The sequence below is a fragment of the Aythya marila genome (assembly GCF_965140915.1).
Source record: "Aythya marila genome assembly, chromosome: 2".
NCBI lineage: Eukaryota > Metazoa > Chordata > Aves > Anseriformes > Anatidae > Aythya > Aythya marila.
This window is the reverse complement of record NC_139043.1, coordinates 39404002-39431186: the sequence shown is the minus strand read 5'-3', so window position 1 is coordinate 39431186 and position 27185 is coordinate 39404002. Positions and strand designations below refer to the sequence as shown.

Sequence of the window (27185 nt, the reverse complement as noted above, 5' to 3'; positions counted from 1 at the left end):
AACAGGATGATAAAAGTGCCAGACCAGTAATGAAAAGACAACCATGTGAGTAAGTAGACCAGTCCCATTCAGCTTTGCTTTTTCTCAGCTTTTCTCTCCAAGGTAAGGTAATATCTCTCTGTTTTGCTGCCATTGAGCAGTTGCCAAATAATTCTAGCTGTGAGCACAGTATACAGGAAATAAGTAGAAATGAAGATGAAGAAGCAGTTAAACGACCCTCTTTGCTATATTCTGTTCTCCTAAAACCATCTAGTATACCCAGCATCTAAGACAGAAGAGAGCAGAACAGTCACCATGCCATGAGAGGCTGGTAAAGCACGTTGCTTAGAACACATGATGCTGATTTGTTCTTAAAACAGTGGTAAATAAAAATTGTGTATGGGAAGAAAATCTCATTGACCAAGTCCTAGTTAGAATTCATGAGCTGTTTTAAAGATAATAAAATAAAAATAAAAAAAGTGAAGTGTCCCTGCGTTTTACTGAAATATATCTCTCTAACATTTTTCCAAAAATCCTATCCCAGATTACATGGTTTAGTATTGAATTATATTTAACTGGAAGATTGTTCCTAGAAGTTTACTTGTAGTCTCTCAAAATAAATGAGATAATAGGAAATGATGTACTTATATTTCTCTCTGTTATGGTAAATCAAACTCTGTTCAGCTTGATAGTATATGAAGAAAGCAATTGAGCAGTCCTAAACTCTAAAACTGTTTTGATATTTGTTGTTCTGTATCAAAAAGGATCATGTTGTCATTATTTTTTTTCTCTCTCTTATTTTGTCCAGAATAGATGGATCTAGATACACAGAAACCAGAGGAAATCAATGGGGAGTTGAAGAGCAATTTGATTGCTGAGACCAGAGTGAATACAGCTTAAGACTGATCTCCAAAAATATTTTAGGAGGAGTTGGCTAGTAGAAGTATTATTTCTGAGTGTTTCTGTCACTCTCATCATCTGTTATGAATCTGTTGCATTCTGTGAGGACCTTAAGGTGGGATCTTACTTTTTATGTCAGGCATAACAGAGCTGGTATTTGACTGTGTCCTTCAGATGCTAGAACAAGAAAAAATGTTGTCCTACTTCTTCATGGTTGTTTGCGTTTAGAAAACAATGATATAAGGGGAAATGAAAAAAGCTTTTCTGAATTTTCTCCAAGAAAGTACACCTAACTACAGAGGGATCTTGATACAGTCTGTTTTCTGATATGACCTATTCTAGGCTTTTTTGCTTGTACAAATTAAAAATGTAATGGCTAGAAGAATGCATTGGTTTTTTGCCTTTTTTTTTTTTCTGTTGTTTTTCAGATGTCTGCCTAATTGAGCACAGCTGTGCAGTGGCGCAAAACTAACCAGGAAATGAGCATTTTGATAATTTCACATTTCTAAAGCACCTCTTAAACATTTCATGTGAAAATAGCAGCCGCAATACCTTTAGAGATCAACAACATTGAACCAGATTTATCATACTGAGCTGTCTCCTGCAGGCATTTAGAAAAATCCACTTTCAAGACAAATCCGTAAAGGTTCCCTCAACTGTAACTGTCTTGTAACATAAACAAAATGTGTGTGGAATAGAGACAAACTTTTCCAAGCTGCTCCAAGAATGAATTCTTGTCTTTTCACTAGTCTACTGCCAATGAAGACTTCATATTTTTTTATTTTATAACAATCATCTCTACATCAGTTTTCTATTTGGGACTATAGCCAGTGGAAAAGTGTATAGACTTACGAAATACTCTGAAGTAATTCATAATGTGTTGCTTTTTGTGAACATCCTGTTTGTGATTTCAGTCTTCATCTTTACAAGTTAAAAAGCTGATTCCTCATTGAGCCATATTCTCAGAGGACATAAAATAGTCTAAGTGCACTGATACAAGTCTGTTGAGTCACCCTTTTCTAAAAAAAGGATTAATTTAGAGATTGCTTTTCTTTTTTGATTCCGATTCAAAACTAGAATGGAGGTCATGAATTCCTGAATGTGAGTTTTAAGCAGGGTCAGAAATCTGACCAGAATAGCTCACGTGTGCCCAAACTTTGACATTCTTGATTCTTGGCTGAACTTAATCCTAAACTGAACCCCAGATATCTAGTACAGAAACACAGTTCTTTTGAATTTAATCGTGATATGAACAGATCTACTCCAAACGTTCTATACTAATTCTGTAGTTCAGTAGTGTTTCTCACACACCACTAATCTTCTGTTCCAGAAAGTGGACAATAGAGCAAAAAGAGAGATCTTCATGTTTTCATCCGTGGTCAAATATCTTTTTCTGAAGTCTGCTTTTCTTTATTTCTGTGAGTATAGTCAAGTTTCATTAAAAGAAACTTTAAATATAGTCAGTCTTTCATAACTGGAGCTTGTAGACTTCTGTGGAGATCTAAGTCACAATATACATGTATGTACATTTCACTAGTTTATTATGCTTTTGTATATCCTGTTTACTTTGTGTGCATTTTTGGTAATAAAAATGTAGTCATATAGGCATTCGGAACTGATTCTGAGATATAAAAATAAATCAGACCAAGAGTTCCTTGAGCTACCCCCTGACACAAGTTCTGGGTAGACCACTAAATGCACTTTTACCTTTTTAATCTGTGTATTCTGAAATGAATACAGCTCTCAAATTTGATTGTACTTTTTCATGTACAACATGCAAGAAACAATAATGTCACTGGTGAGAAAGGAATGTACTTTCAATACAATCTTTTATCCTCTATGCCACACTACAATTGCTGTGTTTTGAATAGTCTTTGTGTTTCGTTTTGTTTGTTTTGTCTTGTTTTGTTTTGATTAAGAAAAATATGATACAATTATAGGAGACTAGATTTTCAAAGCCTTTCAGTTATTCAAACTTCATTGGAATGGCTTGGTCTGTAACATTTTAAACTAATATTAAGGGTCTGGAGATGCCTACACATATCAATTTCTTGGGGTGGGTATGGGATACACTCATTTCTTCTTTTAACAAAAAGTAGAAAGGCTAGGCAGAAGATAACCTGTGAATGTAAAGTAAACATTTACAACTGTTTTCCCCAGGTATGACAAGAATTTTATCTCATGACCTCATATCCCAATAACTCTTAGGAGGTTTGTGACAGTCATATAGAAAATTTTGTTAATCTTTTCCCTTCTTTCAGTTTATTTTTCTTTTTTTCTCAGTCTAATTTCTAAGAACCAAAACAAAATCACAGTTCATAAATAAATAGATAGGATCATGTAAGAATTTCAAAATTAAAAAAAATAAAAAGCCATTACCAAAGTGGATGTTTCTCAAGGAAAACATATTTTCTCGTTCTTTCATTCTTTTGTTCTTTCTTTCTTTCGTTCTTTCTCTCACTCTTTCTCTCTCTTTCTCTCTTTCTCTCTTTCTCTCTTGCTTTTAATAAACCTTATTTTCTTATGATAAAATTTCAGTTACATATAGTGGCAACTAAAAATTATAGTATTATAACTTTTACTTCTTTTACAAACTCAAAATGAAGGCTTAATTTTTTCAGTAGGAAAAAATGAATAAGATTCTCAGTAAGTACATCTATATTTTAAGCACTGCATCCCTCCTAACTCACTGAGACTATTAGGCTTTTCATTATGACCATCCTTAGGCTCATTTTAGATTGAATTGGGAAATAACTTTCACTGTTGCATGACCTTGTTAGCAACATTTACTGCCTGATCAGGAACTAACAGAATCTTCCTCTGGATATTTCAAGACTCATAAGATGTTCCAACTTTAATTAAAAAATTTAATTAATATATGGCAGTTTGATTTTTTTTTTCTGTTTCCTGTAATCTTGTGCATGAGCTATCTTAAAACTTGTTGCATAGACCTGATAGAGCTCCCCTGCAGAGTACTATAGGGCCAACTGAACAAATTGTGGTCATGGCAGGTTCTCAAGGCCAAATTGAAATTAATTATGATCTTTTAATAGTTTCTTTTCTGCTGTGAATATTTTATAATACTTTATAATACATTCAGTCATGTCGCATGATACGTATACAGTCCAGGGACTGGAAAACATCCTTACTTTCTCCCTCTCTCTCTCTCTTTCTTTCTTTTTCATGTAGATTTTTTTATTAATCTAAATATTATTAGTCTTTTTATTTGTAGCTAAACCAGCACATGCCATCTTGCCATCTTCATTTTTTTTTTTGTCAGTTTTAAACAACACTTCTTACCTCAGAACTGCCCCCTCCTTCTGCTACAGCATATTGATATAAATGTTACAATAAAGATTTCTCATGTTTTTAACTTTGTGCTTGTTATATATTGCGTTGACCGCCAAACAGAAATATATATATATATATATAGTAGGATAATAAAATGAAATTTTAAAGTTTTGTTTTGTTTTGGTTTTGTTTTGAGCATAGTATAAGGAGTTGTGGGATTACAAGATATTAGAGCAGGAAAGTCAGATTATGAAATTATTTTGAATTATTAAAGAGTTTGTGATTATGGCTGTGAAATAATAAAGCAAGTCAGAGGACGGGTAGCAGTTGGATTGTTGCTTAACATCAGTATAGAACTTCAAAGCTCTTTAAAAAAATGAATTAATTGAGTTCACTGTGTAACTCTCATTTCCTCAGCATGTGCAGTCTTTCCTTTCTGTTCTCAGACCATCCATAAGCAACATTTATTTCTTTTAATGCATTTATTGCTCATACTCTCATGATAAGTCTTGTACCTTTGGTGTTAAAATATAATTATCTATCAAATGCCCTGGAACAGACATTAAGTGGTGTTATAATGCGGTAGTGTCTCTATTCCACAACTGATAGATGCAGGTAAACTTTGAAGAAATTGTTTCAGTGTTTAATCTGAGAGGAAGAAATAACACATAAGTAGGACTAAATTTTTGTAAAACCAGGAGGTTTTATTTCTGGTTTCTGTGGTTCCCCTCATTGACCTATTCCTCTTCTTTCCCATATGATGAGTTTTCACAGTCATTAGTTCTGATTTGTGTGTTGCTTGTTGATCAGGAGGTATGTTTATTTTGATCAAATCACACTTAGGCTTTTGATGCCATTTTGAATAGAAGGTAGAAAATTAATGCATGACTGTTAATTTGTAGTGGGCATGCTGCCCGGATTCCCAGGCTGTCCTGTGCCCAGCCCTCTGCTCTTTTTTTCCCAGCACAACCTGAGATACCAGTCACATGACTTTGCAGACATGACTGCTGTGTTGCTCTGATATAATTTTATTTTTTTGTTGTTGTTAATAATGTATTTGTTTTTTTAAGTCATCTACTACCTCAGCTAACAGCCTATGTGTTTGTGCCTCTCCCCCAGGTCATCCTTCCATTAGGGCTGAAAGAGCAGTAGGTAATAATTGTCTCCTTAGGGCAGCTGTAGTGATATAGCAGGATGCACAAGTGCCCACATTAGGACTTCTGGAGCCCGGAGGGAATCTGTAGATACAACACAAACAACACAAGGTCAGAAGCAGAATGAGGGAGAAGAAGGTGTAAAAAAAGTTGCCTGCATTGCTAGCAAATCTAGGTGATGAGTGAGTCCTCACAGTAATTCTTACAGATCGTAGCATCATAGAATGGCTTGGTTTGGAAGGGACCTTAAAGATCATCTAACTTCAACCCCCCTGCCATGGGCAGGGATGCCACTCACTATATCAGGTTGGCCAAGGTCCCATCCAGCCTGGCCTTGAACACCTCCAGGGATGGAGCATCCACAACTTCTCTGGGTAGCCTGTTCCAATGCCTCACTACACTTACAATGCAGAATTTCTTCCTAATATCTAGTCTATATCTATCCTCTTTTAGTTTAAGACCATTCTGCCTTGTCCTATCATTATCTACCCAAGTAAAGAGTCCTTCTCCATCTTTTTTTATAAGAACCGTTTAAGTACTAAAAGGTCACAATGAGGTCTCTCCAGAGCCTTCACTTCCCCAGGTCAAATATCCCCAACTCTTACAGCCTTTCCTAATATCTAAGCGAGCAGTCTCTCTGCTGTTGCAAATATGACAGGATCACCGACAAACAGAAATTCATCTAGGGGATATAATGTTTATAGAGATCTGTATTAAGAAGTGAACTCAATAGGTGATTCTTTTGGGCTTACATGTCTTTAACTCATGCTAGTTTCAGTTTGCTTTCTTAATGCAAAGAAGACTAGAAATGTCACCTTGGTGTCTGATGAAAGACACCAAGAAACCTGAAGTTTTCTTAGCTTGCAGCACTTACAGCAGAGCAGGATCAGGCCAAAGAAAAGAAAGGGATATCAAAGTATCATTCATAACTGGTTGCTGCAGTATGGAGCACAAATTGTTGGCAACAGATATAAAGCTAAGTGCTATGAAGGCTGCTCTGTGCTGAGACAGAGTGATACTTGGTCATGTTTGGGGCAAGGGAAATGAAAGCCTCTTTGAATCATTCCTAACAGTTATCCTTCAGGCTGTTTCATCACTGCTGTGCTGGGTCAGAGTATTCCTGTTTGAATGATCAGCCCAAGGTCATACAAAGTGTCAAAAGCAAACACTTTAATGGAAACAGCGGAGGTCTTCATTCTGTTGCACAGGTTAAAAAATCTAGTTTGTTGGTAAAGAGTACTGCTGCTAAACTACTCCTTGTACTGCTCTCCTTTAAACAGTCCTAGTGCTAGGAGGGGAGCAGAGTTAGCAGTTCATAATATACAGAGTTTCAAAACACTAGTTGTGGAAGTGACTGTGACAACCCTTAGATGTGGCACAAAAGTCTCAGCCCTGGCAACAGAGTTCTGTGATGGAGCATCAGAAGGTTTCATAGAGAAAAATTCAAAATAATGGGGTGTGGGGATAGTGATGGAATCTGTGGAAAATATCAGGATTGTATTTATCTTAAGGGTAGATGAATCTGTTAACCATTTAAGGTGTTGTGTAAATTCCTACCCCACCATATTTTTTACAAATAAGGCTAAGACTGAAAATTCACTGAATATCTTTCAAAAAAACATAACTCTCCTTTTAGTTTGTATGCTCTAATGATGAATTATTTACAGGGCTGGGGCCTCTTAATTTGTCCCGTACCCACAGTTGCAAGGACTCTGTTACCATCTTGTGCCTATGCTCTACATGACATTATTATTATGAGGTCACAGATAGTCCTTTGTGCACTGAATAACTACTGTTTTTTACTGAATATTACTTACAAAAATATATCAGAATTATCATAGCAATAGACATTGCAGCACACAATCATACAAAACTAAACAAAATCTAAAGAAATTGGTAGTAGTTACCTAGTAACTAGAAAATTGCTGTTAGCTAAACAAACTAGAACAAAGATCCAGCAAGACAAATCAGGACTGACAAATCCTACTTCTGAGAATTTGCAGCATAAATACACAGCTTGTGGCCTGTCAGTGGTGATGGCAATAACATGTTACTTGGATCATGAGGCTACAACACACAAACACGTGTATAAATATGCAGATGCAAACACACCCACATACATTTATGCCTCAAATAAGTGAAGTCATGAAGTCTTATAGTTCCTGTTGCCAGAGAACTGAAATCAGTAAATAAAGCACAAGAATTTTCTTCCAGTCAGAATATTCTGCTGGAAAAATTTACACTCATTTCTTTTGGTTGTATATGTTCAGATTGTAATGAAAAAAATGCCTGTAGTTTTATGGATCACAGTCTCCTGTGTCCAACAGGTATTGTGCTGGAGCAAAATAACCCTTTTTAAATCAGATGCAACTCAAGTTAAACTCAAAATATTTTCACATAAAAAGGATTTTTTTAATCATTTTTAACACACATGACTAAGTGGTTATTTTCTGGTACACCTAAAACCAAATCACAAGCCTGATACTAAGGAGCTTGGATAGATACACAATTATATATTTAAGAGGAAGAATTAAACCTCATCTTAATTTTTTAATGTCTGTGGATTACATTACATATAGAAAAAATGACCATAATGTGGATTTATCATAAAACAAATGTTATTGTATCTAAACAGGGAATATTTCTCTATGAAAGTGGGAAATGCTCTAGTTTTGAATATGGAATGATGATATGTAGGGTAAAGAATCTTGATTACATATGAAGATTATATTTTGTAATAAAAATATAATAAAAATAATAAGTAACTCAGAAAATTGTCAGAAATGGTGAATAATCAAATTAGCTTAACTCCAAAATATGCTGGAGAGATGAATGTTTTGGGGCTGTAAGAAAGGTAACATAAGGATTCTTCTATAAATCTACATAAATTTTGGATTTATGATCACTTAAGTCATATCGAGACAGAGTGAAGTAGCAAGATTTTTGTTGTTGTTGTTGTTTTGTTTTGTGTTTGTTTTTTTTTTTTTCTTTATTTATATGTTGGTATGACCCTTGCTGGAGTCATCTTGATCAGCAGAATAATAAGAAATGGGAGATAATTCAGAAAAGAACTAGACTGATACGAGTATTAAGAATACCATAAAAGGTAGATAAACCAATACAAAGTTTAAGCTAGCTAGTATGATTAAAATAAACTAGTTTTAAATAGACCAAGATAGAAACAAAGGTTCTTATTTTCAGTGTCTTTTCTCAAGTCAGAGTACTGACTGATAGATAAATAGGAGAGGCTGTGATGCTACTAAGAGTAATGAATTGTAAAAATTTTGGGGTGCCAGATTCTTTCCTCTTTTTGCATCCTTTACATCATCAACTCAATATATTTACAAACAATAATAGAATTTTGAAAGTGATCTAACCAGAAGCTCAAAGCCACAAAATCTTCTAAATGAAATGTTTGTCCTTACCATTTCACAAACTTAATACATTTGTTAGGTTTCCATTACTTACTATTCCTGACACGTTTTCCTCCAGAGCAGTATACTGAAAAATTAGCAGAGAAGAGTTGGTCCAAACAATAGATGTGATATTTCTGTATGCTTTGCATATACTGCCTTTATATATTTTCTACTGAAATGTCTCCAAAATATGTATACAATCATTTGTACCCTATTGCTTTGGTTCCATTGGCTCTGATGTAATCCCAGAAATACCTGTAACTTCACATTAATTTCAGGCTAAATTTCTGGAAGTTTTCTATGGACATATGCCAGACAGGACTAATTGGGGTGATAGAGAGCAGCTTTCTGAGGAAATTTATTTATAGTAAGAAATAATGTCTGGATCAAGGTCAGGAAATCTAGATCTCCACAGGAATAGCTGTGTGCAGACAGCTGAGGAAATGCTTATATCTGAAAAAAAAAAAAAAAAAAAGGTCAGTAATTATTTAAATTCTTTAGCCCTAGAGAATTATTAAAGGCCCAGATAATGCTGAAAGCTCATTCAAGGCCTAAAGGATTTCAGTCCCATTTGAATTTCTGTTTGAAAATAACAACAGTGGTGTTGTAACAAATATGCGCTGGTGTTCACCGTTCTTTAAAACTAGATCCAGAAATGTTATAACTCTGTGGGCAGAAAGGTAAAAAATGTCAGTAACACAGATAGGAATAAGGGGACCAACTTTCAGAGGTTTCCTAGGAAGCTGAAGGAGACCGTGGAGTGGTAACATATGGTTTTAGTAGGTGTGGAACACAGAAAGAGTTCCATTTATGGATGCACACATACATGTACACACACACACACACACACAATGCATTTACTACCAGGCTTGCTAAGGAGAGAAGAAGGGCTTTGCAGGAGGCCCAGCACCTTCAAGAGAAAGTCTCCTGTCACTGCCTCCACAATTGCAAACCAACCAACAAAATCTCAAACCAAACCCTAGGAGGATTTGAGCTGGAAACTTTTTCTGAGCCCTAAAATAAAGAAATTGACATGTAGCCAGTAAAAGTACAACTCTAATCTGTAAAGGAAACAACCAGTACAAATGAAGATAAAAAGAAATACCATCAAAAAGCAGGCAAGCATGAAAAAAATGAAAATTCCTGAAATATCTTCAACAGTTTGGGTCTCATGCTATTTTACTTATTAGAGACAATTAAAGAGATTTGTGTGTTGCTATGAGCCCCTAAATTAGATTAGAAAATGAAAAAATCTTAATGTGTTGACCCTTTCCTGTCTTTCCTGTCTTTTTTTTTTTTTTTTTTTTTTTTTGGGGGGGGGGTTGAGAAAGTAGGACTGTTAATGATGAGTACAATCGTACAATCTCCAAAAAGTTTTATATTAGCTGTTTACTCTCTGCCTACTCCCCCTACTTTACTTTTCTCTTTTCTCCACTATGCTTGCATCTGTACCTGTACAATTTCATCTGATAAACTGACAATAACTCTATGAAAAATCATGAATTCTCATGAGATTTTCATTGTTTTCTGCCAATATTCAGTAACAGGAGGAATAACTACATAATTTGAAAAGGAAGTAGAAATGAGGCCCTTTTAACAGCCACTAAATCATATTGACCATCCTAGTTGTTAGGGATCACATCACTAAGTGCTCTCTAAGGTTATAATCTGCAATGATAAAGATGGAAAGAAGACTTCTGGCTTGATGAATTGAAGTGGCCTCAACTTTTGTCAATATTTTCTTGTCAATGTGTTAAATTAAAAATATGCATCAAAGATATATGCAGCTGTCCTGCATTTGTGTCACAAAGCAAAATTTCCTGCAGGGATATTCAGTGAAGAGACTAAGGTTTTGTGAACACCCGGTATTAACATTTGCAGAAAATGTTGCCTAAAGAACAAGCTACCAGTTGTTGGTTATCATTTATGTCAGAAGCTGATGCCAGGATTCTGCAACTCAGGGAAAGGAGAGATTTATGGAAAAGGAGGGTCCAAGAATTGTCATATCTGTGAATTAAATGAAAGGTCTTCCTAATGTAACAAGAACACCTTGAAGCTAATATGAGTTCAGATTAACAACCAGCAGTGTAACAGAGCCAGGTCTGGAGTTATGAACTGTAGCTATTCAATGCCAGCAGAGATCAGGCAGGGGAATTTTGCATCAGCTGTTAATTGTGCATACAGAGTTATTAGTGAGAAATGAATCTCTGCAGTAGTTTAGCCAGAACAAAGCAAGGGATAGGGACGACCTCTGTATCAGCGGAATTGTGATGTTCTTTTACAATGTTACTAAATTAAAGCACAGAAAAGAAGAAGATAAAGAAGTAACTATGATGTATTAAAACAACCCTGAATCTTAAGAATAATGAAGTCTTGTCTACTCCCACTCCACATCCTACTGTGAGGATTATCTGGAAAGCCATTTATTGCTTAATTGTACTATATTATCTTAGTACAGCAATGGTCACCAAGGCTGCTGGTCTCACTGCTGTGATAACATCACCAACAGAGTTTAGCATTGTTGTCTGAGCAGCAGGGAGTTGTCCTTCTGACCCCATCCCACCCCTCAGTAGTGCGTGGCAGAGGTTGGCTGGACTTTGGCCCTTGGCAGGTTTTCTCTTTAGGCTCCAGAGATCAGTGAGGCATTGGGCTTGGCTGAATTAAATCACCTGCAGCAGGAGAGAAATTTCTGTGTATTTACCCCAGATATTCTCAACATAGCCTGGGTTGCATAGGAAAATAGGAAAAAAAAAAAAAAAACAGAAAGAAAAAAAAAAAAACAGAAAGAAAAAGGAAAAGGAAAAGGAAAAGGAAAAGGAAAAGGAAAAGGAAAAGGAAAGGAAAGGAAAGGAAAGGAAAGGAAAGGAAAGGAAAGGAAAGGAAAGGAAAGGAAAGGAAAGGAAAGGAAAGGAAAGGAAAGGAAAGGAAAGGAAAGGAAAGGAAAGGAAAGGAAAGGAAAGGAAAGGAAAGGAAAGGAAAGGAAAGGAAAAAGAAAAGAAAAGAAAAGAAAAGAAAAGAAAAGAAAAGAAAAGAAAAGAAAAGAAAAGAAAAGAAAAGAAAAGAAAAGAAAAGAAAAGAAAAGAAAAGAAAAGAAAAGAAAAGAAAAGAAAAAAAGACTTTTTACTGTTTTGTACTTAGCTACTGCTAATATAGGTTCAGCCTTGGCTGGTCATCTCTCAGCTTCCAAAAGCACAAATTCCATCCAGTTACTGTACAAAAGTTTTCACAGATAGCAGAGTGGCATCAGTATGTTGGTCTTTAAAAAGCTCTGCTAGAGCAGGATTTCAGTAAAGCAAACAGAAATAGCTTTACATTCTTTGTATTCATGCCAGAAGATACAGAATTGACTTTTTCTCTTTTGAAAACATGTAGTACTTTTGTTCAGATATCTATAACAAAAAAACAGATTTTCCTTTTCTTTTTTTTTTTTTTTTTTTAAATAGACACATCAAAATAAACATCATTCCTTGATGTTCTCTAAAGCACATACTCAAGATGAAACTATCTATTGTTTGGGATTTTGCACTTCAGGTTTACTCTTGGTCTGCCTGGGTCCACTCTGCCGGTCAGGTTTTTTGAGAGCTGAAACTGACTCATGCATCTCTTATGGCTTCCAATTTGAAATATGAATAAAATGTTGAGAAACTTTTCTTTCATTAGATATCAACATGTTCATAGGAGGGAGAGATAAAATATACAGTCCGAGAAAAACAAAATTGATATTTTCAGCTGAAGGACTGTGTCCCAGCTCCTATCTTGTCTGTTATGCCCTTGTCTGTTGGCACAAAACAACAGAAGAAATAGCAGAACATCTAGTTGCCAAGGATATCCTCAATTATAACCTTCAGATGCATTAAGCAGGAGCATGTCATACATATTTTCTCATCCCTCCTCTAGTCCTAGGCTTTGGCAGGTGGGGTACAATAACTTCAGCTGCTCCTGCTCTCTGGAGAACTCTTGACAGCTAGCATCACCTTTAAGTGTCATTTCAAATTGAACAAAGCTTTATGTATGTGACAATTTACACCTTAGTTGCCAACATGTAAGGAAAGTTAAAAGATGGTGACAATCTCACAGAATTAGGCCTCCAATTGCATATGGAGTTTTAATTCCCTCTGCTATTACTGTGCATTTCTGATTCTTTGTGAAGTTGCAAAGGAGATTATTCCAATGCACATTTCAACCCTCTTACAGAAACAGTTTTAGCAACAGGAATACTGTATAGGAAAAACATGTAACAAGAAACACCATATCTAAACAAAAATAGATGAAAATTCTGTTTTAGCTTCCATGGACTTGACAGTGTGTATTGGACAGCTGTGCATACTTCCGTACATAATGGCCAACTGAATCTAATCTAATACAGCAATAAGTCTAGTTATAGAACAAATCCTGCTGTCCTAATAACATACAGAGATACTAATAGAGTTTCCACTTGTGAAATTGCTTTCTCAAAAAGCGTATGGTTCAATTTGGCTCTACAGCTTTTATTTCTTTAAGTGTCAGCAATTTGCTGAAAATATTATTAGTTATAATTTATTTATTACCTACCTCAAAAATTCCTAACAATATTTTTTGAACTCTGCCATTACATTTAGAAACATTATTGAGCCCAGCAATTGACAAAACTGTGTCATAATAAGGTGGATGTATGTTGCCTGTGGTTTTAACATAACAGCAATATCATTATTTTGTCTTACAACTTTAAGGGAAAATTGGCCTCTTTGCTAAGTAACAAAGCATATATAGTTATGCAGAGAATACATTTTGTGCAATAATACATATAGAAATTATATTATTAAAGTGTCCAATTTTCAGTGTCAAGTTGGCAAATGTTAGGAACTGCCAAAATTAAGCTCTCCAAATGAAGCAATGTTTGGCACAGAAGGTCTCCAGATCTAGTCTGATGCTTACACACCTGAAAGAAAATGATCATTTCTTTTCTTGTAGCTTTCTGCTCTGCTTCCTCTGCACCCTGGCTACTTTTTATGGTCACATTGTTAAAGACTGAATAATAATTCAAAATTCAGGGAAATAATATTGCTCATAATAACAGTTTTTAATCTAGTATTTCCAAACTTTTGTGTTACTTGCCAAAACCGAGTCATTTTCTTTTTAGGAAAAAGAGCTTCCTGTGCTAAAATTCTTAGACCCACAACAGATGTAGTAACCCACTGAATGGAAAGACTAATTAATAATAGTAGGGGCTGACTACTTTCAGTGTGTGAGTCTCTGTGGACTGGTACAGAGTCCTGAGTACTTCCGTTGAGTCTGCAGGCTGACCAAAAGCCAGCTTGCTTTCCTCCAGCAACGCTACAGCTGTGTGGGAGTACTGCTAAGCCCCCTTTTGCTTGGCTGTCCAGACCAGTTCAAAAGCTTCCAGGACACACCGGTGCAACATTGTGCCTCCTGGGTAGTTTCTGGCCTTTGTGAAGGAGGTTACCTGTGTGTCTGGGCAGTGAGGTACACCGCCACAACAGAGGCAGATGATGAATTTGGGGAATTAGGCATTTTGTGTTCAAGTTTTAGCTTTGATGGAAGCAATTTGAGAATTTCACTGGCAGCCAAATCATGCATGTTTCTCTGGCATAAAGTGTAATTATGGTCTAGCCCCACTTATGGAAATAGTGGAATTGTTAAGCAGAAATGGAATGGTGAAGCAGAAAAGTCATGAGTCTCTCATATCTGTGTTTTGTATATCATCTGCATTTGGAAGAAAGCAGGCTGATGTATTTGAACTATAGCAAATTCCTGGTCCCTCCCAACACCCAGATATCCCAGCACTTTAAAAAGACTGCAGCAAAAGGGGAATCTAACCTTGTCAGCCACGGAGAAGATTGAGAAGGCGGAAGGCAGCTAGTCCTCATTGGAAAAGTACCAAAATACTCCTTTGCCTCACCAACTAAAAGCTCTCGTTAAAAAAAAAAAGGTAGAGTTTTACATCTTTTGCAAATCAATCATAATTATAGTGTGTGAAGAAAACAGAGCTGCTATACGCTGAATGTGATCTCAGTGTGACTTGAGGCTGGGAAAGAGCCCACTGCAGCTGTTCCACTGCATTAGAACCATCAGCTTCACCTCATTAGGAGAAGCATTCACCTTCCTATGAGATCCCTGCTGCATAACCTCCTGCCCCACCACTGAGACAGACATGGTGGAGCAGTGTCACTTAACCCCTTACATTCCCAGCTGCACTCACATGCAGGGTGCAGAAAGCCATAGGAACAGCTCTTGCCAGTACTGGCGTCTGGATACAAGAAAAATATAACATTAGATACAAAAATATTTGTAATGCCACCGTGACCTTCTCTGTCTGACAGACCAGCATCTGCTGGAGCACCATGTGGTGCACCAGCAAACACTGAACAGTCACCCTGGTGGAGACAATGTATTAGGAAAAGAAAGAACAAAATTAACTATTTAGTCACCTTAGAGCAATCTGCTGTAGCTAAATGTTCTGGTCAGACAGACATTCACTTTTGCAGGGGAAGAGAAGGTATCATACCTCTTTACACTGATTTATATACTTTTTAGTCGGTCATATTTAATTTTCTTTATTGTACAGAGTTTTTGTTTGTTAGCAATTTTCCTTTCCAAAATAAACATACAAACACTGTATGAGTATAGTGTCAACATACGGAATATGAACTGCTCTAAACTTAAAAAATAAAAAATAGAAAAAAAAACAAGTATTCGTATATGTCTGGTGGTTACACAAAAAGAGTTTACAATTAAGGTAAAAGCTTATTTTATGGGCTTAAATCTGTTTTTCCTTTCTTCCCTTCTTCTTTTTTTTTTTTTTTTTTTCTTTTTCTTTTATTATTTTTTTAAGCAAGATTTGGCCTCTTTTAAAATCTTTACTAGGCTAGTGTTTATAGACTGATGTAACTGCCTTTACTCTCAAATACTTTATTATTTTTTAGAATTTTTGTGAAAACAAGTAATATGACCAGGAATTGACTCTCCTTTCACATTATACAAGCTCTGCTGGGGAACAACCCCCCTGACTCCAAAGTCATTCTGTTAAGGAAATGAGACTCTTCAAAAGGTTCTGAGCTTCCCTGGTGTTCAGTTCATACACTGCCTTTGAACATGATCATGTTCCAACATAGTAAACATATGTTTTGGTATCTCTTCTTCACAAAAGGGCAACAGAAGAAGGAATGTTTTGGAGGAAATTTGGTGATCAGCTTCTCCAGGCTCTTTTTATCTCTGAACATGTGCCACCCACGTTAGGTCTGAAAGGAACATGGGTAAAGCCATGCCCTCATTCTCCACAGCACATTGCTGGAACTTTGATCCCTTGCCCATAGCTAGCTGGAATTGGGATCTGTACTTCACCAAAGCTCTTTGGGTCATAATGATAGTGGGAAATCTTTCCTATTGTCAAGACTTCCCCACTTAAGGAAGGAGTGAGCTATTGGAAAGGGGATGGTTGCAGGTTGCAAGAGTGGGTATTTTGCATAGTTGCTGGGAGGCAATGGGTCCAAATGGAGACTCAACACAGGACTGGATTTGCCCAGGTGCATCATTTGTAAAAGTTCTTTTATAAACTGCATATAAACATCTAATAGTGGTGCGTGTGTATGTCTTGTGGAACAGTGGAAAACAAGGTGTTCCTCTGTCCATGATTTAGAAATAAAAGCTAAAGGAAAAGATGGGACTGTGAGAAAAAGAAGCAGTTTCAAGCAGTCTTATCAAAAGGAAAAATCACATTATATATGGTTTGATCTGAGATCCCAATATTTAGGTGTTTGTTTCTGTTGTTTTATTTATTTATTTATTTATTTATTTTTTAAAAAATATTTATTTTATTTCTTATTTTTAAAAATATTTATTTTTTTATTTATTTCCTGCCAGTTATTAATTTTCCATATATCCTTTGTTCTGTGCTACCAGAAAGGAACATTGTTCCTTCTCACCTCTCATGAGAATGGACTCACAAAGGGATGCATGGTGGCTGCTTGCTCAGATCTCACAGAAGAAATCCTGGATGAATTAACCACAGCTCTCTCTAAGCTCTGGCAGCAGTGAGACTGGTCCCATTGCCAGTAATCAGTCAGAGAATATCAGCAGCACAACCCAACCCAAATGTGGGACTGCTTTATAGGATTACTTGAACTCTCCAAATGCTTTATATTCCTTTCATTTAATGATGTTATAAAAATCAGACAGTATCCAAAAGGCAGTTTCCATAGTGAAGCAGTGTCTGGTAAGATGGAATGAAACACAAAATGCAAGAGGGCTAGTCAAGTGTGAACTTAGGTAACAAAGACATTTTCATTCATGTTTTGATCTGGAGCAGCAGCATGCAAATCCTCCATGTTAGCTCCCTTTGCAGTCCAGCTTTTGTACATACTAGGTGGGTTTCTTCTAAATTAACCCAAACTAAATGCTTTGTTCTGTGTCAAATCCTTACAAACTTTTAACATGTTAATTAATGTCCAAATTAAAGGACCTTCAGACAGCTTCAATGACACAAGTGGTGGGATGTTTTTTTGTTCTACTCCAAAATAAAAACCCAGAATTACAATGACCACAAATACAGAGACTACAGCACCAACTGATTCATCTTTTTGGGGGCCAAATTGCTTGCTAATGTGGACACAGTGTGAGTGAGCCACCAGCAGCTTTCTCTCATGAAGATCTCATAAGGAGAATCTGATGCTATTAATGTTTATAACCCCCTTCTTACACATATTTCTGTATGGTGATGGCTAATGAAGTAGACTGGTCTTGACAGCAAGAATGCATGTGAACATGTTGGAAAACAGTGTATGCACTTTATGCTTCACAAGAGAATATAGAACAAGGTGACATTTTTGGAAACTGAATTTCAAAGGATGTGGGAATAACACAAACCATCTGTGTAGTCACTTTTTTGTTGTTGTTGTTGAAAACATGAAACGTACAAACAGGAAAAGTCATCTTGCCCAGCATGTCTGCTTTTTTTGGTTTACCTTAATCCCACTTCTCTGTCTTTTCATTCTATGACTTGACCCCTTTCGTGCTCCAGAAGGAAATCTGAGGCTCTCTTGAACTCATTTACACATCTCAGGCTCAACCCTCCCTTCAGTTATTTATTCCATATGTTCAGAGCCCTTTCTATGAAGCAGTTCTTCCTGAGTTTTCTCAGTTTAATTTATGTCACCACCAGCTTCTGATTTCATGTCTATGCAAATAATTTTGAAGAATAGAAATGTTTCTTTTAAAAATATAAAGCATTGTATATCAACCAATACAATGAAAATTTTTGTGTTACTGTAGATGGAGAAGTAGTAAGAGTGATAATGTAGAATCTGGACAATATACATATATTTTCAAAAGAAGACAGTGAAGAAATAGAAACATGGAGCTCTGTCACTTTTACAAATTCCTTTCATTTTGAATTACCAAATATTATAGTCTCCCTGAGTAAACTGAAATATCTAAAAATTAGATGTCTACATCTGGGCTAGTCACAGTGATCTCCTTTGGTTAGTGGAAAGAACAATTTATATCAACCATTGTAGATATTTTACTAGGAATTGAATTGCTCTATAGGTGCTTATGTGTTTCCATTACTTGCAAAAGAAACCTACAGTCCGATTCAAACTTAGATACCTAATTCTGGATGACTTAATTACAGCTGATGAATTCCACACCATGTGTCCACAGCTCCACAATAAATACAAGGTAATTTGAAATAATAGGATTGAGACATGTAGGTTTTCATTGTGACTCCCCATTCATTACCTTATCCACTGGACCACTAAGCAGATAATGTAACTGCTGTAAAAGCAACAACTGAAGAAGCTTCAGTTGCAGTTTCATTAAATATTCCTGATGAAGTCAGGCGTGTGACTTTTCCCTGCTGGGTAACATGGTGTATCTAAATCTGAAGATGTACAGCCACTGGCTGAGAAATGTGACTAAGAGGAAGAGCAAGAAGCTGTTAGCACATGAACAACTTGAGGCCACTGCAAAAAGATGTGAGTCCTCAGGAAATTCTGCTAGTGAAGGAAGGGTTCAGATGCTGAGCTCCATGTGGGTTGAAGGTTTTTGCTAGGAACCTCAGATACAGAGCAGGACATCGTTTTTTTTAGAAAAGGATGTAGAAGACAGAAAAAGCAAGACAGACTGCCTTTCTCTACATGCTGATGTAGCTCTGGAGCCCTGAAATTACATTACAGTAAGCACTGTAGAAATATCACCATGGGTCACATAAGTATTGTCATTGCCCTTCCTCCTGGGTAGGGAGCCCCTAGATGCAGAAGGAGAGTAGGAGGAAAGTTTTTTGAAATCACAGCACATATTCATCACCTTTCAGGATCACAGTCAATTCTTTGCTCCAAGTATTTCTACATTTGCCATTTTCTGTCCTCAACATTATTCTGTCAGTCCTATTGAGAATGCTCACTCAAGTCTGTATTTTGGTTAAAAAAAAAAAAAAAAAGATAAAAAAAAAAACCTTACATGATATTTCCACTGAACCCAATAACTTTGGCTACATTAGTTGCTTTTGCAAAGGATGTACAAATGTAGTTGTTGTGACTCCACATGCACATGTCTGTGTGGACTATCATGTACATCTGCTGTCCCAGGAGAACAGTTGATTCATTTGTAATGAGTGGTGGGAGGTTGGAGGTAGACCAGCTGGCCAGATTGTTGCTGCGCTACCTCAGTCACATTGGCAAAACACCTCACTAGGGCAGGATGGAGCTTTGGCTCTGCCTAATTCTAGTCTTTCATTGCATTTTCCACAGTTGACTTAAGAGAAGAGCTTTGTTGTCTCCTTATTCTCAAAACTGTAAACGAAAAGTCCTAGCAAACAGTATCATTCTCAGGAGCGGTCCAACTCTACTTTATGCCCTATACTGCCTTTTCAGTCCAGAATAGTCCAGTTAAATACTACTGAGGAAATATTTGCAGGAAAAAATAAAAATTTATCTAAGTAGTGTTCTGTAAAATATGTATTTTAATATTTGTTCTATTTACCACTTAAGCCAATAAATATACAAAAAAAAAAAAAAAAGTTGGCTCACTTGAACACTTGGAGTTTGCCAAAACAGGTTTATTTTATGTTCAAAAGTATGAAGACCCTTGGGGAGCTAGGTAAAAGTGTGTAAATCAAAATGAGAGGCCATTATTGCAAAGAAAACAGTGGCAAGAAACACTGTGCATACAACTGGGACAGTTCTTGGCAGGTGTTATATTTAATAACAATGCTTTCAGTTGAGAAATGTATGTTTTAGGCTATTGGCCCTGCACACTACTTCAAACATAAGTGATATATTATTAAACTGGATTTCTGTTTTATTGGACTGTAAAGTTTGTTCAGAAAACTGTTCAAACTGAGCATGCTTCCTTTCCTTTCTCATGATTAGCTTTAGGTTCATATGCCAGAACAGTCATGGGGGCCAATATTTAATGTGTTGTTTTGATACTTTTATAGAGAGAGGAAGCTGTATGTAATAGACATGAATTCTTAGTTTCTACTGCAAGCTATTGGAAAAAAAAAATTATCGTGGCTCATGATATTATGATTATTGTTTATTTTTAGCAAGGCATATGTGCTATGGAGGAAAAAAACTTAGCCTGAAAAAAGGCAGCATCTGAGTGGGTTTCATTCCACCTCAGAAGTAAACAGTTTTCACAATTAACCCCATTGCTCTGTTTATACATCAAATAAAATGTGGCGAATACACACAGTTGTTCTCATTAATTTTTGATAAGCAATAGCAACTTAAAAAAAAATTACTCTGTATTTTATGCATTACCAGGTCTTGAATTCAATGAGAAACATATGCAGAAACAGACTTTCAGTCTTGTTTTATGACAAAAGAGGTAGGAAGCTGTCGAATAAATATGTTTAGATTTATCTTTTGTATTGGCATTTTTGTCTCTCTGTCTTGGTGTTCCTTGACTATACAGACCCATAAAACAGATCATTCGTCTAAGCTGCCTCTCCTACTTGATACTAATCAGCATATATGCTGAGAAACCCAGCAGGAAAAAACATACCTAAAATATTCCACTGCTCCCTCATGGCTATAGAAATAAAAAAGCTCTCACAGCATATCTTGACATTCAATACACTGTTATAACTAAGGATTTGCAAACATTAAAAAAATTTCTAGGAAGTGCCTTGCTGGCAACTCCTTGACAAACATAAAGCCAAACATGGCTTTAGGTTGAATGTGAAGCAATGAACATATGTATTTAAATGATCCTTTACCAGAAACATAGTTATTTTTTGTTTTCATCTCAGGAGGAGAAAGAAACATATAATTTGACTACCCTGAGCAGGTGATTTCCAGGTATTGAAATTCATAGCTTTTGCTTTTTAAAATGACACTGATGTCATAGGGAACTATGGGTAATAAAGTGACTTGTAGGTAATAAGCTGGAGCCTGGATCTGTAACATTGTACACTTAAAGACAGAAGCTCTTTACATCTTTATTTTATTTCTAAGTAAGTGAGATGATTTTCAAAAATAAGACCCTGATGTACTTTGTGATCATGAAAATCAGACCAGTCTTCAGGATATACAGAATGCTACACTGTAGAACATCATCATTTGCCAAAAAGCTGCTATGTGCAGTATCCAAGAAACTATGCAGGTTTTTTTTACTTTCTTTCAGAATAGCTGAATAGAAACAATCAAGGAATGACAAGTATTGCTCAACATTTTTTTTTTCCAAGTGAACATCTAATAAATGTCTAACAAATTATATTTCTTAATTATGCTCTTCTCCCCATGCGTGTTAATATAGCCTGTGTTCAGTGCAGATCAAGTGTGTGTGCAAACCTCCCATTGCATTGCCTTCCAAGGCAGTTGACAAGGCATCCCTTGACTCAGCTCAGCACCTCTTGATGTGAGTGGCTGAAATGATTTAAGTTTAACCATTGAATGCTGTGAACAGGAGGACACATATGGGTAAAGACGTGTATGATATGTACAGAGGTGATACTCTACATGCCTTCTCTCATCCCAAGCAATGCAGCCAAAGTTTCCAGACAGGAGGGAGCTTCTCCTTTCAGAAGGCTTTAGTATGAGTCGGGTCAAACCACTTTGCACAGAGCTCATGCCAAGCAAAGCTGGAGTGAAGCTTCATTAGAAGACTGGGCTTTGAGTGATTACTGAACTAAATAAACATCGAGCAAACAATATTTTTGGTGCAAAGCTGACAGTTAAAAGCCGCACTGTGACTTAAATTCTCCAGAAGCACAAATTAAAACTAAGGAAAAGACAACATTAGTTGTAATGATGAAGAAATTTTTCCAGCAAAGAAGAAAATGAAACAAATGTATTTCTCATGATAGCAGGTTCTTTCATTGTTTTCAGTTAAACTTAAGCAAGAGACACAAAGCAGCTGTTGCAGACCCTGGAAGAAAATTGAAGCACACACAGAAGAGAGACACAAGCACTATGTTTTAAACAGAGAATTCAGGAAGATGTGAATATATAGAAGAACTGGAACAAAGGAAAACACCTTACTATTTAAGAAATTGAATCTCTGATCTAAGCAGGATCTGAAATCAAAACTCGTGTAAAGACTTAGCAGAGTAATAGCTAGATTTTGATGAAGTAATTAACATTTTTTAATATGCATGTCGGTACATACTGACTTTAAAGAGGGTGGATAGCTCTCTGACACACTGCACAGTATGACAAAATCAAAATAACACAACAGAACAGAGGCAGAAAGATCTAATTTCAAAGATGCAATCCCAAAAATCACATCCAAACAGCTGCATGCACAAAACAAGACAATATCTAAATTTCAGAAAGTAAACAAAATGACACCACTTTGCTGGAACAAGAGAGCAGCCTAATTGAGACAAAGACATTGGGATTGGCATTGATACCTCAGAGGAGCTGCGCACAGAGAAAGAAAATAATGTTGCAACAATTGATGACTGAGCTTTCAACCTGGAAAAACTCATGTATCTGCAATTGTAGACCAAGTAAACTAGGATGATTCACAAAATGAGGCCCTAACACTGGAAGGGAAACAATGGAGAACATTGGAAAATGAAACTAATCTGCTCTAAAGAAATATTTATTCAGGCATAGAACATATTTGAAAATATATATATATATATTTCATCTAAAGATGTAACATTTGAAAATAGACTTCTGGAAGAGATTTGCAGATATGAACTCTAGTGTATGGGCTGAAAGACAGAGTATCAATATCAGTCCAGAAAAATAATCTTGTTTGATCTTAGGTGAAATCTGGATAATGATTTCTAGAGGCAAAGTTGAATGACAGACACTACAGAAAACACCTGAAGTGGCTAGCCCAACATGTCAGGGACAGTGCATCGCGAAAGTTTATTATCGCTTTAAGAGATTGTTCTCAGAACTAGGTGAGATTTTGTGTAGGAATATCTGAGGATTTAAGGGAAAATATTTGAACAAAATATTACATATGACTTAGATGGAGGTTAAAAAAAAATGTAAGAGAAGGTGTGAGATATTTTCAAGTGTCCTCAGAGGAACATTAGGGAAACCTCAATTCTTTCATATGCCAAACTAAAGTCAAATCAAGAAAAAAGGCACATTTCCATAGTAAATTGGGAATAGACTAATTTATTTTGCTTGGGAAAAATTGTCCTGTACATTGATACTTATTTTTGTTACAATGATCTTACTAAAAGATAATGTATCTTAACACTGCTTATGTGTATCATATTAACTTTTCCCAGGGTGATAGACTTTACACAATATTGAAAATTATTCAGCAGGTACAAGCAGTTTGCAGTGAAATATATATCTAAATTATTTCAACCTTATAAAATGTCTAGTGGCAAAGGCTTTCAATCCAGAGTCTAATGCAACATGCATTTAAAGTACAAAATAGTTGTACTGCAGCCTGTATCTATGACATTTAGTTTCAGCTAAAAATTGAAACAGGAACTCCTGAACTCACGGACACTGATGTTGTTATCATCAGGAATCTCTGACAGAAAATAATAATAAATAATTTTTAAAAAAGGAAAGAATATCAGTGTTTGATGTCTCAGGTGCTACCATCACTTCCACAAAATGATGCAATGATACTATGTATGATAGTAAATGTGGTTTACAACACCAGAGGTGTTAAAAAATGTGTCTTGTGCATATCTAGGGTCGACTATTCCAGCAGATACAGATTACAGAGTCATTTTCAAGTCTTAGATGAAAAGAATATAAAGGGCATCATGTGTATCTTTTGCCCAGAAATGTATGATATGGTCAAGAGTTTTGGCAAAGACAGATGGTCACCCGTCATGGTACAACTAGTATAACACATTCACCACTTTCTGATGCCACGGTGCCTGTATTTCAGTGGAGACATACTTGGGAAGCCCTGCTCCCTTCAGAGTTTAACTGAACAATTTTAGCTAACACATAATCTTAAATATTTGGAATATTGTATTGAACTAACAGTATTATCCCTTATAAATGGCACAGGGTGTTCACAGAATGGTATGCAATAAGAAAAAAAAAGAATTTTCCATGAAAACTTTTTACCAGCAGCTGCTGTTCTCACACAGGTACCTTGATGGCCTTGACTTCAGGCATTTGGATTTCACTCTCTATGATTTTTAATTTAAATAAAAACCAGTCATCTGCTGCCATCTTGTTTATAGTGAGACCATACTGTCTAGATAGCAGCTTGGTAAGAGATTCTTATGTTAAATGTACTGTATATACACATGGGTAGGTCTCCTTCAAGCTCCACAATTTAATTTACTCCACACTACAGTAATTCAATCTGATCCCCTTTCAGTTACAGTGCTTGTCAGTGTACCATTGACAGCATTTCTACGTTTGTCAGAAGTCCTGCTAATTTACTCGCATAATGCCTCACAGATTTACTGATGATACCTTTTAAATATGACTTGATTGACTGTACCTATGGAAATACTTGAAAAATCTTCTAAACTTGTCACATTCTTCTCTTTAATTCAAACTGGATTTGTGAAGACTGTTCTCCCCTGATTATTTATTTATTTATTTTTAATTCCTAAGGTATTTAGAAAGCAAGGATTTGTTTTAGGATCACACGTCTTTGTTATGGAGATGCCTTTACTCTAATGAAAACTGTAAAGAATCACTCAGGCAATCACTAGAATTGTTCATGCATTTAGCTTTGATCTGTTATTCTATTGGTAAATATTGAGTTGTTTCTTGATGCTCATAAATCAGAGCACTGTCCATAATTTCTGTTAAAAAATAAAATAGGACATAGAGGCACCACTAAACCATTAGCCTAATTTTTATACTCACTTCTCAGGGATTAGATGTGTCTTAGCTTGTCACTAAGGCAGCACGCGTAGATCTTGGAAGTGGATTTGCTTTACCTGTTCTGCCACCTTGTCAGCCCTGTAAACATATTTACAGCCAACAAAGCATTCTGTTGCAATATTTCTACGGTTATATGGTAATATGGTATATTAATGCAATCTGTTTTCTGCAATTTTGCATGTAATTATGAAGTTCAAAGGGTGTATAACCTTACTAAAGAAAAATGTTCTTTAAAGCTGTGACTGTGATGTTCTTTTGGTACTTTTTTATTATGTCAATAGATTTCATATAACATAGAAAACATACAGCTAGCTGTGCTTTCTCTGGAGGCACATGATCACAGACAGAAAGAAAAAATGCCACTGTTAACACAACACATATTGTACATACAATTCTGGAGCAGTTGCATTAATCTTATACTTGAATCATATCAATATATGATGTATGTTTATGGGTGGGAGGGGAACCAAATCAATGTAAAACTCAACAACTGTGCCTCTGTCAACTCAGAACTGACTCAGGAAAAAATGGAAATATTATGATCTGGGAATGTCAGCACATATTGTAACCACATGGTTAAAGAACGTGAGCTGATGTCTTTTATCAAGGCTTGCTAGGCAGTTTTTTGGAAGAGTTTGGTCTCTTTTTCTAACCACTTTGTATACAATTGTTTTAATGACTGAATGGAGGCATTGGTAGTCAAATTATGGGAAGCAGTTTTTCTATCCTGGGTGATTTTCTGAGATCTAAACATTATTTGCAATGTCAATAAATAAATAAATAAATAAATAAATAAAATTCAAGCTAGGACAATTTAAATGTTCAGTTACAATGAAGCATTGTGAAATGTATTATTTAGTTCTAAGTCTTCAGTTTTACATTTTCAAATAATATCTATTTTGAAATAGCTACCCAAAATCATTGGTATCAAATTACAGGACTTTTAAATCCAGAAATACCAAAACTGGCTTTAATTTGATGGCTTTTAAACATTAGCTTTTTTTCTTTTTTTTCAAATTGAATTTGGTTTTATCTCATCAGTACTCTTTCAGATGATAAGAAAAAAAAAAAGTTATAAATAAAAAAGCAACAAAGAAACAGATCATCTGAAGTACTGTAAAATTAACATAGCCCCCTACCTTGAAGAAATTAGCAAAGCAATTGAAATCATGAAGAATGTTAAAGCTCCTGGACCCAGCAGAAACATTTAAATTTGGAGACATGAATCATATTTAAATATGGAGTTAATTATACAAATTCTTTAGTGGCATATGGAAAACTGAATGGTAATTATAGTTCATTACTATCTACATCAGTAAAGGCAACAATTCAGATTTGGCAGCTACCTTGCACATCAGTGTGCATGGTGTCTGGCAGCCTAAGCAAACATAAGATTTTATCTCTGGCTGCACATCTCCATCAGATGTAAACTATCTATGTAGTTGTATGATTTGAGGCACAAATAAGGTACAATTGAGGTACACTTTGTAGTTAGCAGTTACAGAATGAACTGCACTGGACTTCTAACACACATACATGAGTGAAAACAATAAATGTCAGTAGAACTGGAGTCTGCTATTTACTACCTTTCCTGTAATCCCAATCCAATCCTTAGTCTAATCCCACCATAAAAAGCATTAATGTGACCAAATTTAGATCTATGCTGCGCAGAACCAGTCAACGGGAGGATAGAGTGCTGTACACTTAACCTGCTATAGACATCAGCTTAAAGATATGATGAATAACCTTTTGACCTCGTTGTCTACTTTTACTTGGCAACCCTTGACCAGTAAAAGAACCTAAATTATATCTTTCCAATGTCTGTCTGATCATCATACGCAGATTTTGTACATTTCTCCTGTCATGCATGATGTGAAAGAAAATTATGTGACAACTCATCAGCTATGCCCATTAATACAAGGAATCTCATCTCTGTCATGCAGATACACTTGTTGTTATCTGGAAATATGGTGGATTTAGCAAATTCAAGAGAAATCCATGAGGTGTGATGCCCTATGTTATGAGGAATACACTCTAGGAGCATATGGGGACAAAATGACATTTACTAAGGCAGCTTAACCGGGGAAGTAGATACACACAAAACCCTAATTACAAAAAAGCAAATCAAGGGTATATACAGGAAACAAGATGAACCAAGAAGTTTA

General features: G+C 35.9%; 1 long non-coding RNA gene across 1 annotated transcript in view; it reads right to left on the bottom strand.

The window, feature by feature from the left end:
• Positions 1 to 4739: 4739 nt before the first annotated feature.
• LOC309875401 overlaps positions 4740 to 27185 on the bottom strand; it is a 41209-nt gene continuing 18763 nt past the window's right edge. The window contains exons 7-8 of the long non-coding RNA XR_014317031.1: positions 8793 to 9193; positions 4740 to 5408 (exon numbers count right to left, since the gene is read on the bottom strand). This is a non-coding gene — a long non-coding RNA (uncharacterized lncRNA). The remainder of the gene's footprint in view (positions 5409 to 8792; positions 9194 to 27185) is intronic.